This window comes from Eleutherodactylus coqui, chromosome 7, assembly GCF_035609145.1.
Source record: "Eleutherodactylus coqui strain aEleCoq1 chromosome 7, aEleCoq1.hap1, whole genome shotgun sequence".
NCBI classification, from domain to species: domain Eukaryota; kingdom Metazoa; phylum Chordata; class Amphibia; order Anura; family Eleutherodactylidae; genus Eleutherodactylus; species Eleutherodactylus coqui.
The window spans coordinates 183305284-183324219 of record NC_089843.1 but is presented as its reverse complement, the minus strand read 5'-3'; the positions used below and the strand labels follow the sequence as shown (position 1 = coordinate 183324219).

Sequence of the window (18936 nt, the reverse complement as noted above, 5' to 3'; positions counted from 1 at the left end):
TACTAAGGCGCAAACAGGCTTCGTCACTAAGGGGTTAAGCCACAATAGCGGCAAGAGTGTCCCCCCTCCTCCCAACAATTTTTACTTCTGAAAAACCCTCCTTAGCAAGGCATACCTTAGCTAAGCACCACAATACCTTCAACAAAGCACAATCACTGCCTGCATGGCACTCCGCTGCCACTTCTCCTGGGTAACATGCTGCCCAACCCCCCCCCCCCCCCCCCCCCGCACGACCCAGTGTACACAGCGCACACCAAAGTGTCCCTGCGCAGCCTTCAGCTGCACTCATTCCACACGCTGGCCTCATAGCGACACCACCCTCATGTCTATTTATAAGTGCGTCTGCCTATGAGGAGGAACCGCAGGCACACACTGCAGAGGGTTGGCACGGCCAGGAAGCGACCCTCTTTAAAAGGGGCAGGGCGATAGCCCACAATGCTATACAGAAGCAATGAGAATTCCAATCCTGTGCTACCTCCATCAAGAGCTGCACACGTGGGCATAGCAATGGGGAACACATGTGCCGCACACTATTCATTCTGTCAAGGTGTCTGCATGCCCCAGTCAGACCGGGGTTTTTTATAAATAGTCACAGGCAGGTACAACTCCGCAATGGGAATTCCGTGTGCACCCACAGCATGGGTGGCTCCCTGGAACCCACCGGTGGTACATAAATGTATCCCATTGCAGTGCCCTGGACAGCAGAGCTAACGTCAGATTAAATGCAGGTGGGCTTTGGCCCACACTGCATGCCCCAGTCTGACCGGGGGTTTTAATACATAGACACTGGCAGGTACAAATCCCTGATGTGAAGTCCCTGTGGACCCACAGCATGGGTGGCTCCCTGGAACCCATCGCTTCCCATTGCATTGCCCATCACAGCTGAGGTAACGTCAGGTTTAATGCAGGTGGGCTTCGGCCCACACTGCATGCCCCAGTCAGACTGGGGTTCTTTAGAAGTGGACACATGCAGTTACAACTCCGTGTGGACCGACAGCATGGGTGGGTCCCAGGAAGTCACCGGCGGTACATAAATGTATCCCATTGCAGTGCCCTGGACAGCAGAGCTAACGTCAGATTAAATGCAGGTGGGCTTCGGCCCACACTGCATGCCCCAGTCTGACCGGGGTTTTTAATACATAGACACTGGCAGGTACAAATCCCTAATGTGAAGTCCCTGTGGACCCACAGCATGGGTGGCTCCCTGGAACCCATCGGCGGTACATAAATATATCCCATTGCATTGCCCATCACAGCTGAGGTAACATCAGGTTTAATGCAGGTGGGCTTCGGCCCACACTGCATGCCCCAGTCAGACTGGGGTTCTTTAGAAGTGGACACATGCAGTTACAACTCCGTGTGGACCGACAGCATGGGTGGGTCCAAGGAAGCCACCGGCGGTACATAAATATATCCCATTGCATTGCCCAGCACAGCTGAGGCAACGTCAGGTTTAATGCAGGTGGGCTTCGGCCCACACTGCATGACCCAGTCTGACCGGTGTTTTTAATACATAGACACAGGCAGGTACAACTCCCTAATGTGAAGTCCCTGTGGACCCACAGCATGGGTGGCTCCCTGGAACCCACCGGCGGTACATAAATATATCCCATTGCAGTACCCTGCTCAGCAGAGCTAACGTCACATACAATACAGGTGTGCTTCGGCCCACAGTGCATGCCCCAGTCAGACTGGTAAGATGTTTATGTAGCAAAAGTGTAGGCCAACCCCACACACCTTGCTGTACCATGAGTGCAGGCGAAGCCCATAAAAATTACTAGTATTACACTGTAGGCGAGGGCCCAAAAAAATTGGTGTACCAACAGTACTAATGTACCTCAGAAAAATTGCCCATGCCCAACCAAGAAGGCAGGTGAAACCCATTAATCGCTTTGGTTAATGTGGCTTAATTTGTAACTAGGCCTGTAGGCAGCCCAGTTAAAATAAAAATTGGTTCAGGTGCAAGTTTCAACGCTTTAATGAGCATTGAAACGTATAAACATTGTTTACAAAAGTTATATGACTGAGCCTTGTGGGCCTAAGAAAAATTGCCCGTTCGGCGTGATTACGTGAGGTTTCAGAGGGAGGAGCAGGAGGAGGAGGATGAATATAATACACAGATTGATGAAGCTAAAAGGTCCCCGTTTTTGATGGTGATAGAGAACGATGCTTCCATCCGCGGGTGCAGCCTACGTATTGTTTAGGTACCGCTGCTGTCCGCTGGTGGAGAAGAGAAGTCTGGGGAAATCCAGGCTTTGTTCATCTTTATAAGTGTAAGCCTGTCAGCACTGTCGGTTGACAGGCGGGTACGCTTATCCATGATGATTCCCCCAGCCGCACTAAACACCCTCTCTGACAAGACGCTAGCCGCAGGACAAGCAAGCACCTCCAGGGCATACAGCGCGAGTTCAGGCCACATGTCCAGCTTCGACACCCAGTAGTTGTAGGGGGCAGAGGCGTCACAAAGTACGGTCGTGCGATCGGCTACGTACTCCCTCACCATCCTTTTACAGTGCTCCTGCCGACTCAGCCTTGACTGGGGAGCGATGACTCAGTCTTGCTGGGGAGCCATAAAGCTGGCAAAGGCCTTGGAGAATGTTCTCCTGCCTGCGCTGTGCATGCTGCCTGATCTCCGTGCCTCCCCTGCTACCTGGCGCTCGGAACTGCGCCTTCTGCCACTACCGCTGTCGGATGGGAATTTTACCATCAGTTTGTCCGCCAGGGTCCTGTGGTATAGCATCACTCTCGAACCCCTTTCCTCTTCGGGTATAAGAGTGGAAAGGTTCTCCTTATACCGTGGGTCGAGCAGTGTGTACACCCAGTAATCCGTAGTGGCCAGAATGCGTGTAACGCGAGGGTCACGAGAAAGGCATCCTAACATGAAGTCCGCCATGTGTGCCAGGGTACCTGTACGCAACACATGGCTGTCATCACTAGGAAGATCACTTTCAGGATCCTCCTCCTCCTTCTCCTCCTCAGGCCATACACACTGAAAGGATGACAGGCAAGCAGCATGGGTACCCTCAGCAGTGGGCCAAGCTGTCTCTTCCCCCTCCTCCTCATGCTCCTTCCCCTCCTCCTCCTCCTTCTCAACGCGCTGAGATATAGACATGAGGGTGCTCTGACTATCCAGCGACATACTGTTTTCCCCCGCCTCCGTTTCCGAGCGCAAAGCGTCTGCCTTTATGCTTTGCAGGGAACTTCTCAAGAGGCATATCAGAGGAATGGTGACGCTAATGATTGCAGCATCGCTGCTCACCATCTGGGTAGACTCCTCAAAGTTTCCAAGGACCTGGCAGATGTCTGCCAACCAGGCCCACTCTTCTGTAAAGAATTGAGGAGGCTGACTCCCACAGCGCCGCTCATATTGGAGTTGGTATTCCACTATAGCTCTACCCTGATCATAGAGCCTGGCCAACATGTGGAGCGTAGAGTTCCACGGTGTGGGCACGTCGCACAGCAGTCGGTGCACTGGCAGATTAAACCGATGTTGCAGGGTCCGCAGGGTGGCAGCGTCCGTCTTGGACTTGCGGAAATGTGCGCTGAGCCGGCGCACCTTTCCGAGCAGGTCTGACAAGCGTGGGTAGCTTTTCAGAAACCGCTGAACCACCAAATTAAAGACGTGGGCCAGGCATGGCACGTGCATGAGGCTGCCGAGCTGCAGAGCCGCCACCGGGTTAGGCTTTTGTCACACACAACCATGCCCGGTTGGAGGCTCAGCGGCGAAAGCCAGCGGTCGGTCTGCTCTGTCAGACCCTGCAGCAGTTCGTGGGCCGTGTGCCTCCTATCTCCTAAGCTGAGTAGTTTCAGCACGGCCTGCTGACGCTTGCCCACCGCTGTGCTGCCACGCCACGCGACACCGACTGCTGGCGACGTGCTGCTGCTGACACATCTTGATTGCGAGACAGAGGTTGCGTAGGAGGAGGAGGGTGGTTTAGTGGAGGAAGCATACACCGCCGCAGATACCACCACCGAGCTGGGGTCTGCAATTCTGGGGGTGGGTAGGACGTGAGCGGTCCCAGGCTCTGACTCGGTCCAGCCTCCACTAAATTCACCCAATGTGCCGTCAGGGAGATATAGTGGCCCTGCCCTCCTGTGCTTGTCCACGTGTCCGTTGTTAAGTGGACCTTGGCAGTAACCGCGTGGGTGAGGGCGCGTACAATGTTGCGGGAGACGTGGTCATGCAGGGCTGGGACGGCACATCAGGAAAAGTAGTGGCGACTGGGAACCGAGTAGCGCGGGGCCGCCGCTGCCATCATGTTTTTGAAAGCCTCCGTTTCCACAAGCCTATAAGGCAGCATCTCCAGGCTGATCAATTTGGCTATGTGACGTTTAACGCTTGAGCGTGCGGGTGCGTGGCGGCGTGCTTGCGCTTGCGCTCAAACATTTGCCCTAGCAACGGCTGGACGCTGTGCTGAGAGACATTGCTGGATGGGACCGAGGACAGCAGAGGTGAGGGTGTGGGTGGAGGCCGGGAGACGGTAGTGCCTGTGTCCTGAGAGGGGGGTTGGATCTCAGTGGCAGGTTGGGGCACAGGGGGAGAGGCAGTGGTGCAAACCGGAGGCGGTGAACGGCCTTCGTCCCACCTTGTGGGGTGCTTGGCCATCATATGTCTGCGCATGCTGGTGGTGGTGAGGCTGGTGGTGGTGGCTCCACGGCTGATCTTGGCGCGACAAACCTTGCACACCAAAGTTCGTCGGTCGTCTGCACACTCAGTGAAAAACTGCCAGACCTTTGAGCACCTCGGCCTCTGCAGGGTGGCATGGCGTGAGGGGGCGCTTTGGGAAACAGTTGGTGGATTATTCGGTCTGGCCCTGCCTCTACCCCTGGACACCGCACTGCCTCTTCCAACCTGCTCTGCTGCTGCACTTGCCTCCCCCTCTGAAGACCTGTCCCCAGTAGGCTTAGCAAACCAGGTGGGGTCAGTCACCTCATCGTCCAGCAGCTCCTCCTCCGAATCCTCTGTGCGCTCCTCCCTCGGACTTAGTGCAATTACTACTACCTGAGTGATTGACAACTGTGTCTCATCGTCATTGTCCTCCTCACCCACTGAAAGCTCTTGAGACAGTTGCCGGAAGTCCCCAGCCTCATCCCCCGGACCCCGGGAACTTTCCAAAGGTTGGGCATCGGTCACGACAAACTCCTCCGGTGGGAGAGGATTCATTGCTGCCCATTCTGTGCAGGGGCCCGAGAACAGTTCCTGGGAGTCTGTCTGCTCCTCAGAATGTGTCATTGTAATGGAGTGAGGAGGCTAGGAGGAAGGAGGAGCAGCAGCCAGAGGATTCAGAGTTGCAGGAGTGGACGGCGTAGAAGCCAAAAAAGAAATATGGGCTCACCTCACCAGCAGTATCTTTCAGTGTTGCAGGGAGATCTGAAATTCAACAGGACCTCCGTCCTCAAGCAGCCGACGGCAAACGGCCAAATTCCATATAAACAAAAAATAGAAGTGGAGGGGAGCTGCTACCGTTAAAAAATGTCATTCTTTATTGAATAAAAAAAAGCATACAGCTCACAGGTTCGCGCTGAACGCGTTTCGGCTATAGTAGCCTTTGTCAACAGCTATGAGGTATGGAATACACAAGACATTTATAGACAAAATACAAATTAAAGAAGCAATACCTGTGTGTGCTAGCTTGTCAGAAGGAGTCAGATGGCTGAGGAATGGTGTGGAGGGTGTGTTCAGGAGTTAATTGCACCACATGTTGTAACTAGCATACAGAGATTTGTTGCAAAAGAGTTTAAAACAGACAGACAGAGAAACAAGTATGTATGTGGGTATCTGGAAAATAGTATTTTGAATGATTGAATACATCTATACAGTGATAAATAAGTGAAAATTCTAAAGGGAAAAGGAATCTGGAAGGCAAAAAATCCAACAAAGCAAAAGTCCAAGAAAAAAAACAAAAACTGGAATACATGCTCTTAGATCTCCTAGATATATAGTTACATAAACTATCTCTGCATAGTAATAAAACGATTGCAGGGTGTATAAGTTCACCAAAACCTACAGAGCAGAAGTCAAGAAGAAAAAAGCAAAAAAACAAATAAATAAAAAAATTTAAAAATTTTTTTTTAGATTGCTGGATGCACTTTCTGCCATCCACGACAGGACCTGCTCACACTGCTCATTTTCTAATAAAGGTCTACCGTGTGGACCCATTAATTGTGAGATGAATCTGGGGACCCCTGAAACTTGCCTCTCTCCTAATCCCGCAGCAGTCGGCTGCAATACACCTGGATCAGGAACTCGGCCTGTGCCCACACTCTGACTTGGGCCTCCGCATCCTCGCCCGCGTCCACGTCCTCTAGGCCTACCCCTACCCCTCAGCATGGTGTATTAAGAGTAGAGCAGAAACAGAACGCTGTAATTAAATGTGCGGCTTATTGGCCTGTGGTTGGAGGCTGACTTCGCTTACGGAACGCACAGCAGAGCCAGGAAACAATTGTGCGCACGCGTGCACTGTGACGTAGGTGCGTATGACTGAGCTACTGGAATTCACAGCGCAGAAGCAGTCAAGTGGCCAAAGGCCAGTAGTAGGCCTTAAGTATTTTGCTTCTATTTTTTTAAATGCTGAGCTGATACAGCAGACAGATACTGTAGGCAGTGTATATTATGTATACTGTTTCCCTCTGGCGCGATGACGGCGGTGATGTAACGGAGACAGCAGAGCCAGGAAACAATTTTGCGCACGCCTGCACTGAGATGTAGGTGCGTATGACTGAGCTACTGGAATTCACAGCGCAGAAGCAGTCAAGTAGCCAAAGGCCAGTAGTAGGCCTTAAGTATTTTGCTACTATTTTTTTAAATGCTGAGCTGATACAGCAGACAGATACTGTAGGCAGCGTATATTATGTATACTGTTTCCCTCTGGTGGGATGACGGCGGTGATGTAAGGAGACAGCAGAGCCAGGAAACAATTTTGCGCGCGCCTGCACTGAGACGTAGTTGCATATGACTGAGCTAGTGGAATTCACAGCGCAGAAGCAGTCAAGTGGCCAAAGGCCACTAGTAGGCCTTAAGTATTTTGCCTCTATTTTTTTAAATGCTGAGCTGATACAGCAGATAGAGACTTTAGGCAGCGTATATTATGTATACTGTTTCCCTCTGGTGGGATGACGGCGGTGATGTAACGGAGACAGCAGAGCCAGGAAACAATTTTGCGCAAGCCTGCTGTAACGCTTAGCTGCATATTAATTAGGACTACTACCCCCAGCAGACACGCAGTACACTGAAGACGGTCACAGGCAGCCCAAATATACTATTTTTCCCCAATTTTTTTGAAAAAGCCCACTGCCTATATAGCCTGTGTATCTCTTTCCCTGTACCACTGTCCCTGCCTCACCAGTACTGGCCCTATACTCTGTACAATGACTGCAGACTGAGGACGCAATGCTCTGCATGCCCGATATGCAAAAAAAAAAAAAATGTGCAACACTGCTAAAAGCAGCCTCAATAGTACTGCACACGGTCAGATGTGGCCCTAAGAAGGACCGTTGGGGTTCTTGAAGCCTAATATAACTCCTAACGCTCTCCCTATAGCAGCAGCAGCATCAGCAGTACTGCCCCTGATCTATGTCAGAATGCATCTGTGGAGAGCCGCGGGCGGGGCCGATTTAAATACTCGGGTGACACATGATCTCCCCAGCCACTCACTGCAGGGGGGTGGTATAGGGCTGGAACATCACAGGAGGAAGTTGTAATGCCTTCCATGTCTTTCTATTGGCCAGAAAAGCGCGCAAATGTCTCAGAGATGAAAGTGAAAGTAACTCGAACATCGCGTGGTGTTCGTCTCGAGTAACGAGTATCTCGAAAACCCTAATACTCGAACGAGTATCAAGCTCGGACGAGTACGCTCGCTCATCTCTATTTATAATCATCCTGCAGAGACATCGAACAGCTTCTTCTTTCATGTGATAGGTATATTATTTATTCCTTCTGTATGAGGGAGATTTTTACTATCCACTCTCTGTTCTCAAATGTTTTTGAGCTGATCTGTTTATTCAGGAGTCTTCCTAAATAAGCCTTCCCAATGTTCCAGAAGGATGCCAATGAGGCTCAACCAATGTGGCTGAGTCAATGAGGCTGAACCAAGTTTGCTTCAAAATACAAATGCAGTTCTTGCTCTATTTTATCTTGTATATCAATTATATCGAGCCATTAGGGATTTAGTGTCCACCATAGATTTTTTTTTCACCTTTTCGACATGTAACACATGTGTCATGTCGCAGGGGAATGTAAAGAGCAAACTCAGATGCTGCAGCAGTTGCTGACTGTATTATCCATCTGACACATATCTGCAATGGTTATTATCTCAAGTGCTGGCATTCCATCTGATTTGTTCCACCTCTTTACTGTTCTTCAATATTGGTAAATCATCTATCCTCCAACTGTCGTGTCCTGCAGCAACCGAGGCACGACATTGAGGAGCTAGTGGGGGTAGAGATGGCACTTTTCACAGTAGCTCTACCAGACTTCTCCCCAGAGGGACGCATATGGCCTGAGCCAAGGCACCACTAGGCCTTTTCCAAGCAATGCTGGGACAGCGGTTCCCTGTATAAATGTGTAGTGGACTGAAGAAGTTGTCACTCGTGACGCCACCATTCCTTCACACCGTTGGTTCATACATGATGAAAGTTGAATACCTCAATCACTGGGAACGGGTAGTGACTGGGACTTTACTTTCTTTCAATATAACTTTCACACACCAGCACAGGAATAACAGTTAAGCAATGTTAGGGAGGAGAACACAGGATGACACCAGGCCTACAATCCTAGTTATCTGTATGACACCGCTACTGGACAAACACACACTTTGGGATATAGGATGAAACCGGGCCTACAGGCTGAGTTATCTGTAAGGCTCTGCTCCTGGACAGACACACACTAGAGATGGGAAGAACACCCTCGCTGACACTCACTTGTAGATGGAACACTGCACGGCGGGCTCCTTACTTCCACTAACTCAAAGTAGGGGTCCTGGCATGGGAACATCAGGATACCTCTCCTCAGTTTCCATTCCTCACCACATGAGGGTTGAAGGTACCCCCATGTGGCTGGCACTCTCTCTCAAGGAACTCAGAAAAACAGACTCTCTCACTGACTCCTCTTGTAAACACATATATAGTGCAAACATCACGTGACAAGACAATTGGTTCAAATTTCCAGACATATCCCAGCCAGTCACAGACATTAACCTCTTACATGCTGCAGCTGTGCAATACACATACTAATGACAAGACATTTTGCACACTGAAGACATGACATGTATGACTATTAAGGAGGGGCCAGATATATAGACTTCGGGCCACTACACAATCCTGTGGCTCTAACCCTGCTACAAGAAAGTATAAGAAGATGAAATTCAATTGCCTACCAATTACTGAGCTCAGTTCCCTTAATACTCGTGGATGAATGCTTTCTGTGTCAGGGCTTTATCAATATTTAATTTGTCCAGATACATCTGTGTTTTTTCTGCTAAGTTAGTAATATTGGGTGGAGATTAGAGATGAGCGAGCGTACTCGGCCACGCCCCTTTTTTGCCCGAGTACCGCGATTTTCGAGTACTTTCGTACTCGGGCGAAAAGATTCGGGGGGCGCCGTGGGTGAGTGGGGCGTTGCAGCGGGGAGTGGGGGGAGAGGGAAAGAGAGAGGGCTCCCCCCTGTTCCCCGCTGCTACCCCCACGCCGCCACGCCTCCCCCCGCCCCCCGGCGCCCCTCGAATCTTTTCACCCGAGTACTGAAGTACTCTAAAATAGTGGTACTCGATCGAGTAATTACTCGAAACGAGTACGTTCGCTCATCTCTAGTGGAGATCCATGCTAATTGTCCCCATCAACTTACTTCTATCTAATGTATATGGTCACCTTAACTGCTTTATAGTTTACTGAATAATGTTATCGATGCAGGTAATACTAGCAACCAGAGGCATACTATAATAGTTATGGTACAACTGCTATTGAATTATTGTTAAGTTATTATTATTTTGCTCACTTATTTTAATAGTTCAAGTATGATTTTAAAAACGTCACATCCTAGTTCTATTTGTACGTACTACTTTGGATGAGTGTATGCACATAATGAAATGTCAATCCTCAAGTTTAGCATCCAGCACTACATTGTAAATGTGAAATACTACATGACCACACTTCTTTAAATTTAAATTCAAGGACTAAAAAACGGTTTTAAGCTGTTCCACCTCTTAGCTTGGCAACTTTTCTAAAATACAGCTATATAATGGAATGCTGTCTTTCTGCTTGGTTTGTTTCAACATGCAAATTGATCAGATTGTTCAAGTGACTGCTACAAACTTGACTGAGCCGTCAAAAATAAGTGACATTTTCGCCATTGAAAAGGTTAATTGAGTACACCAACAATAATTATAATGGTGCCTTACTGCCACCAAGTGGTGTTTTGTGAGTTTCCAACTTGCAGATCCGAACAGTAAGTTTTATTATAAAACAAATGGCTATGTGAACGTCCCTCTCTTTGCTATAAATATTTTCTACAAATGAGTGCTATTTGACATTTGTCAACAGTTGATATAGTTATGGCATAATATAATGTGTATTGTCCAACGGCTTACAATGGAGTTTTAGGCTTGTGAGATCAGCGGAGTTACTAACATAACGTAAATTTATGATGACAAGGTGCGCAGTTTGCTATATTGTGATACATAATTCACACCAGTTTGGAGAACAGTTGGATTCGATTTTGTGTGCAGCGTATCATTTAATCAAAGTTAATAACATTCTGTAGCTGAATCCATCATGAAACAACAAAACTTTACAATGTATTGGTGTCCTAAACAATGTATCACTACATATAGAGATCCTGGTCTTCTGAATGTAGTAACTTATTGAAAAAGTTTAATGGAGACTAGTGAAGAAATTATCATTATCATCACCACCACTATGTAGTGGAAGAAAGCTAATGCTGATTTTGACATGATTGCACTTGATGGCCATACAGATGCAAAAACCTGCAATCTAAATCAATCCAATTAAAGTTTTCTGGTTTAACCCACTAAGGAGCAAACACTGTAATTATATAGGACTTGATCCTTGGCTTTAATCCCACACCATAGTAAAACATAAATATATAAGGGAGATAGAACAATGTTTCATTTCCCTTATTTACATATTACCCAGAGGAGCATGAATGGCCTTATAAGTTTCCTCACTCACTCACCTTCTTGGTGTTCGCTCTAAGGAGAAAATATTGCGTTCCTGACCCATAGTAAAACATGGCAGAGGATTAAAGCTCTTGCAGTGTAGCAGGAGCAGGTTGGGTTCTCATCTATCAAAAACAGACAACGATCAGAAGACAGAAGTAGTTTATAATCTCTTCAGTCTCCTCTTTTCCATGCTCAAAGAGCACTATGCAGAGAATATAGAAAGTGTCACTGCTCTTTCCAATATAGTACCCGGTGATCATGTGATTGCTGGTGACCCCCGAAATGGTAGAGCTGTAGGGCCCTGACTCCTAGTAGACCCCAGCCCAGCTCTCACAGCAATTAATGTCACTTATGGCAGTGCTTCCCAATTCCAGTCCTCAAGATACGCCAACAGGTCATGTTTTCTGGATTTCCTCAGTGTTTAAATTATTGTCAGTGCCTCAGACATTACTACAGGTGTTCTTACTATAGGATATCCTGTTGGGTGCCTTGAAGACTAGAGTTGGGAAACACTGCTATAGGGGGATGTTTTCCCATATAACTGGGGCTCCTATGGATGCTGCACCTGTGAATGCCCCAGCTACCTCGGGAACGTGAGAAATAGAAAACAAAGTGACAGTGTGAATGATCCCCAGAGGTCTTATATGATATCATGGGGGCCATGAATGTTAAGTAAGCTACAAAATAAGTAAAAACATCTACAGAATAAATTGCAAATATATTAAAAAGAAAGAAAACAACCCACCACGCACATCGACATTAAACCATCACCATATCTGCCCTGTAATCTGTAAAAGATACAAATTGTATATCAATGTGCAGTCACCTATATAACCACGCAAATTTCCCATTTAAATTAATGGACATGAAATGCTACTTGTGGATGAATTTCATATGGATTTTTGGCTGAGAATACGTGCCAAAATCCATGTGAAATTTCACGTGTGTGAAGATGCCCTAATGCTAATTAAATGACTATTGATCCTCCCCAAGTCGGCGCAGCACGAGATGAAAAGTGAGCCGCGCCACACAGAAAAACATTAGTATTAATTTCCATTCATTTTCACAAGGAGAATTAACATACACACAGATACACATTTCAAGTACACTTGACTTAGGGTGGCCTCACAAAAGCAAATGTGAAAAAAGGCTCGGTTAGTACAGCGCATGTGTGGCGTGAATGACATGCTTTTCCGCACGATTTTGTGCATATTACTGTACTTTTTGTGCTTTCACGGTTATTTCGGATTAGGCACTGGACACACCCAGCAGCAGCATGTAAACCACGTTTGTCTGAACAAGGCCTAAGAGAATCCAAGTAATCTTGTAGATATGATACCTTTTAATGCCTAACAAAAATACATGATGGTTTAGCGATAGAGATGAGCGAGCATACTCGTCCGAGCTTGATGCTCGTTCGAGTATTAGGGTGCTCGAGATGCTCGTTACTCGAGACGAGCACCACGTGGTACTCGTCTCGATTAAACGAGCACTGACCATTGAATTCAATGGAGCCGGCAATACAGCCGGCTCCATAGAAAGCAATGGGCTGCCGGCGATCGCGGGATGAATTGTCGGGAAGGGCTTAAATATATAAGCCCTTCCCTGCAATTCATCCAGAAATGTGTAAAAATAAAAAATATATATATACTCACCTGGTCCCGGCAGACGGAGTTCAGCGCGGCCGGCGGCAGTCCTCCTGAACTGCTCTGAACAGCTGTGAGTAGTATTCAGCAGCCGGGGATTTAAAATCCCCGCCTGCTGAATGAGCTGCCTCTGATTGGTCACAGCCTGACCAATCAGAGGCAGTTCTCACTCACACCCATTCATGAATTCATGAATGGGTGAGTGAGTGCTGCCTCTGATTGGCTCAGGGGCAGCTCTCAGCTGAATGTAATTTTTGAGCCAATCAGAGGCAGCACTCACTCACCCATTCATGAATTCATGAATGGGTGTGAGTGAGATCTGCCTCTGATTGGTCAGGCTGTGACCAATCAGAGGCAGCTCATTCAGCAGGCGGGGATTTTAAATCCCCGGCTGCTGAATACTACTCACAGCTGTTCAGAGCAGTTCAGGAGGACTGCCGCCGGCCGCGCTGAACTCCGTCTGCCAGGACCAGTTGAGTATATATTTTTTTTTTATTTCTACACAATTCTGGATGAATTGCAGGGAAGGGCTTATATATTTAAGCCCTTCCCGACAATTCATCCCGCGATCGCCGGCAGCCCATTGCTTTCAATGGAGCTGGCTGTATTGCCAGCTCCATTGAATTCAATGGGCTAACATCGTTCTGCCGGGACAAGGTGAGTATATTTTTTTAAAATTTTTACACATTTCTGGATGAATTGCAGGGAAGGGCTTATATATTTAAGCCCTTCCCGACAATTCATACCGCGATCGCCGGCAGCCCATTGCTTTCAATGGAGCCAGCTATATTGCCGTCTCCATTGAATTCAATGGGCTAACATCGTTCTTCTCTGCCACAGCTGTTACAGCTGTGGCAGAGGAGAACGATCTTTACGCTGACAGTGTGGGGGGGGGGGGGGTCTCACTCTTGCCACTATTGTGGCTTAATAGTGGGACCTGGAAACTTGAGATGCAGCCCAACATGTAGCCCCTCGCCTGCCCTATCCGTTTCTGTGTCGTTCCCATCATGTTCTTGAATTTCCCAGGTTTTCACAAATGAAAACCTTAGCGAGCATCGGCGATATACAAAAATGCTCGAGTCACCCATTGACTTCAATGGGGTTCATTACTCGAAACGAACTCCCGAGCATCACTGAAAGTTCGACTCGAGTAACGAGCACTCGAGCATTTTGGTGCTCACTCATCTCTATTTAGCGAGCTTTCCAACCTACTTAGGGTTCTTCCTCAGGGATAAGTTACACTTAGTAGAAAAGTGCATATTTAAATATCCAGTGGATGTTTAATTGAAATTATTTGTGTGGCTACTATGCTATAATAAAATGCAGCACGCCTCTTATCAGTCCCTTTTCACACATCTGTTGGCCAGGAAGTAGTAAATAACTTGAAATGTCAGAGGTCCTTTGATGTATTTTTCCATAAAGCTTTGCATATTACTTTCTTGCTGTAGAATCTCTTAACAGAACAACTTTTAGTAACTGCACTAAGCATATATTACTAGACAGGGCACAGCAGGACAAGTCTCTGCTAATTCTCAGGGACTTCTTATATTTCTTCAACTACACAGCCGACTTTACGCTTAGATCTCATTCACTGCAGGTGGTAATGTGGTGGTTTCTATTATACCGCTAAAGCACTAGAGTGCAGCAAAAATGAACATTTTAGGCAAAATGTGTATTTTTCAGATATGATGTGCATGTGACAGATAAGTGAATATTTCAGGGAACAATTATAGATTTTATCACTCCTCTCCTGAAATGATGTGTCTGCTGACAAGTCCATATAATGTGCCAAAAATCTGAGCGAGAAGTGCTACATTTAGGGTCTTCGGTCTTCCTATCCAGATAATCTGTTTTGGGCAACAAGTTAAATCCATAAAATGCTTTATGCATCATTTTAAAATATGACAGTCTGACACTGTCCAATTAGTGCTGCCAGAGTCAGACTAAGTGGGAACGCATACCGCTGACAAGCAGAATGACAATTTACTGTATTCATACATTCTAAGGCTTAAGGTACACTACTGTATATTCAGTCCATGTGCTTTTGAGACTAAAAAAAGGACTGACTACTATAGCTCTGCGTGCTGTTTGAGTCTAATGTGCCAAATCGCATGTACGGTTTTTCACACAGACACATAGATCACATGAAAAAAATGCAGCATGCTCTATTCTGATGCAATTTGCATCTGGGACTTCAAGTCAATAGGGATGCAACACTGTCTAAAAGAAAAATTGTCTTTGTTGTCCATAACAACCAATTACAGAGAAGCTTTCATTTTTCAAGAGGTACATTAATCATTGCACTCTGAGCATGTTTGGAGTACAGTAAATATGATCTGCTATTCATCATTGCTAGAAGCATCTCTGGAACACAGGCTCTGGCTGTTCATTATTACTGGAGAACACTTCCAAAAGCAGTAACTACTGACATGTGGGGCTTTGTGAGCAGAAGGGGGCACAGAGTGAGGGGGCAACTATATCTAACTGGGGTCAGAGATCTATGCAGGAAAGGGAGGATTGCCATGCTTTCACAAGGAGTGATTGAAAGTGGAAGCAAAGCGCATTAGGCTCTTTTCTCAATGTCCGCCTTTATTGACAACAAAAAAGGAGAAGCTCAAAGATTGAGTGACTCCTGTTTACACCGATCAAGAAGTTCCTCACTAAAATGGAGCAACTCATGACTTCTCAATTAGTGCCCTGTCAGGGACCATGTGTACACAGGCCAACAGTTGCCCATAATTGCTCATTTGAGCAAATATTCAGGCGACTATTGGCCCATATAAAGATACTTTTTATCCTTATCTAACTTTTTGGTCCACCATAAATTAGCATGTCCTAGGGACTTCTGCTCTATTTCCAGCCTATCCCCAGAATTTTTTTGCTTCTGTCAAATCTATGATTTCCTCCATTCTATCATATTAGATGATGGTCTCTTTATAGCTATAAGTGCAATACCTCTGATCCTATTTATCCTGCACAGACAGTTGTACAGCATTGCAATGGATGCAGAAGCAGCACAGATGTACCTATCATAAGCCATTTATTTGATGATTATTTAGAAGCATCTATAAAGTGATAATAGAAACATAATAAGACTTACAAAAATCAGCTATTTTGGATCTAATTCTTACCAACAGGGAAGAAATGGTCAAGGAAGTAAGAGTGGCTGGAGCCATAGGAGGAATGATTATGTTATCATTGAATTACGGATAACAAGGGGAGGAAGACCTGAGAAGACTCAAACTCCAAGGTTTGATTTCAGAATGGCGCAAAGGCAGATTTCAATGAACTCAGAAAGAGGGTAGGAAGGATCTAAGTGTCAGAAAATGTACAGCCAATAATCGATTTAGGCTTGCTAGAGAGGTCAAAAGCAATAAAAAAGGATTTGGGGGGTATGTCACAAACAAAAGAAAAGTCAAAGATGCTATAGGATTTTACAGGATGAAAATGGTGAATTGGTTAAGAATGATATTAAGAAGGCTGAAGTTTTAAATTCCTATTTTGTATGTGTTTTCTCTTAGAAAGTAAATGTAACATCAGCTGATCTTCCTTGTGCTATTAAAGGAATAAAAAATGCAGGCTATTTCTAAACAAAGAGATGGTGAGGGAATGCTTGGCTAACTTAAATGAATTCAAGTCTGTAGTGTTACCATGCAGGCGGCGCAGGGTCCCGGTGTCGGCGTGCGCCGATCCGGTGTCGGCTCCAGCGTCCTGGAGCTCTGGAGTCGGGGCTCTCCCGGCGGCGTGGGGCAGCCAGTGTGCAGTGGCGTGGGCGTGTCCGCCCATTGGGTGCCGCCCGCACTCCTCCACCTTTCTTATGCAGCAGTGGGAGAGTCGGCTCCTCCCACTGTCCGCCCCTGGGCGGAGGCTTGTAGTCATAAGGCTGGCAGTGACCTGAGCTCACTGCCAGTTATTGGTTTGGTCAGCATCTAGTAGGTCCTGTCTGCAGCTATAATAAAGAGTTCTCTCACCTTCTCAGGAGCTTGCAGTGCTTGTGGTCTGTGCATGCAGAGAAAATCAACCTCCGATCCATTTAGCCATCCGGTCCTGTGGCTTGTTCAATAGCAGAAAGTATGTAGGAATCCGGACACATGAGTTGAATTTTCTTTGCTTTATTTTCTCTTAAACTTGCATAGTTAGGTACATGGTTTCACAAGAACGCGTTTCGGCGTAGTGCCTTGTTCACCTCAATGTATGTTACATAGTTTACTTATTTATAGGTTAAAAACAATTACTACTGATTCCAAATACCTGATGTGTTACCTCCTTCATTTTATTTGATTCGCTGCTGGTTCTCTTCCCACAGAGCCTGCTGCTTGAATCTTGCTGAATAATTAACCCTTGCAGATCATTGTATGTTATATACTCATTTTTCAACCCTTATAGTACAAAATAAACATTAATGCGATCATGTTATGCACTTAAACAAATCCTTTACAGAACATGCCATAATATATATCTTTATAACCTTAAACACGTTAAGGAGTTTATATTGTCTAAGGAAATCACCCTGTGAGCGTCTTAGCTCGTGGGTGGACCGATCCCTGCAGGCTTTGGTCGGGAGGGTACCCGGTTATTTGCGCGACAGCAAAATGGTTATTCAGCAATTAGAAAAATTTAAGTGGAATCCTGATTCATGTTGGATTGTATGTGATGTAGTCGATTTGTATTCGAGCATTCCACACCATGCGGCCCTGCTGGCTGTCAAACATTATTTAGATTTTCATAGTAAGTATACGGTGGCATTAAAAGAATTTATCTTGTTATCCATTGAATTTCTTCTTACACATAATTTCTTTATGTCTGACAGTAAATATTATTTACAGATATTGGGAGCACCGATGGGCTCCCGTTTCTCACCAACCATCGCAAATTTAACAATGAGTTTTTGGGAAACCAGATTCATTTTTTGTCATGATAACCCATTTAAGGACCGCATGGTGTGGTATGCTCGCTATATCGACGATATCATCATTATCTGGACTAAGAAAGCACAAGAGAATATGAATATCACTTTGAAAGAGTTTGGAGCTTACATTAACAAAAATGGTTACAATCTGAAGTTTACCAGTGAATGGAAGGAAAACACTGCATCCTTTTTGGATCTAACTATAATAGGATCCAATACAGATGGAAAAATTATTTTCAAACCATTTAGAAAAGAAACTGCAGGCAATACAATACTACATGCAGGTAGCGCACATCCACAGCATGTGATTAATGCTATACCAATAGGAGAAATGATTAGGGCTAAACGATCTTGCTCTTTAAATGAAGATTACAAAAGAACCGAAGTTGAAATAACTGATAGATTAAAAGAAAGAGGATACAAAAAAAGTCTCCTTGAAAAAACATCACGAAAAATGAAAAATAAACATAGAAATCAATTGTTAGAAGATTCACACAATAAAAAGAAAAGTGAAGACAATCCATTAGTGTTCTCCACAAGGTTCAGCGAACAATTCTATAGCATCAAAAAAATATTTGTAAAGTATTTGCCTGTACTAAACCAAGACAAAATAACTAGAGATATTTTAGGCAGAGGGGTAAGAGTAGTAGCTAAAAAAAGCAGAAATTTATACGATACTTTATCTCCCAGCTCTTTTTCCTCTAGTAAAATTAATACCAATAAAAACTGGTTAACACATAATGGATTTGTAAAATGTGGCAGTGTCAAATGCAGTACATGCAGATACGCACACAAATGCAATAGTTTCAGTGATAGCTCTGCTGAAAAACATTTCCAGATAAAAGAATACATAAATTGCAATTCTTTCAACATAATCTACATAATAATATGCACAGAATGTAAACTCATGTACGTAGGCTGCACTATACGTAAGCTATGAACACGCATGACAGAACATATTAGAAATGTAGAAAAAGGTAACAAACAGCACTCAGGAGTAGTGAAACATTTCATAGAAGTTCATGGGGGAAGTATAAAAAATTTGATATATTTTGGAATAGAAAAATTGACTAAACAAAGAAAACAAAAAGTAGATCGTTCGGAAGTACTCAAACGAGAAGGTTTCTGGATACTTACCTTGAATACCAGACAACCAGAGGGGTTGAATATCAAAACAGATTTATTATATTTGTATTGAAGCGAAGTT

At 45.6% G+C, this 18936-nt stretch overlaps 1 protein-coding gene across 2 annotated transcripts in view; it reads right to left on the bottom strand.

The window, feature by feature from the left end:
• The window catches only part of GC (GC vitamin D binding protein), a 259845-nt gene that overhangs the window by 32861 nt on the left and 208048 nt on the right, over positions 1 to 18936 (bottom strand). Inside the window, exon 13 of one of the 2 annotated variants that reach the window (XM_066574902.1) lies at positions 11920 to 11962. The exons of the other annotated variant lie outside the window; for it this stretch is intronic. The gene's annotated coding sequence lies outside the window, so the exon portion shown is untranslated. The remainder of the gene's footprint in view (positions 1 to 11919; positions 11963 to 18936) is intronic. 2 annotated transcript variants of the gene reach the window in all.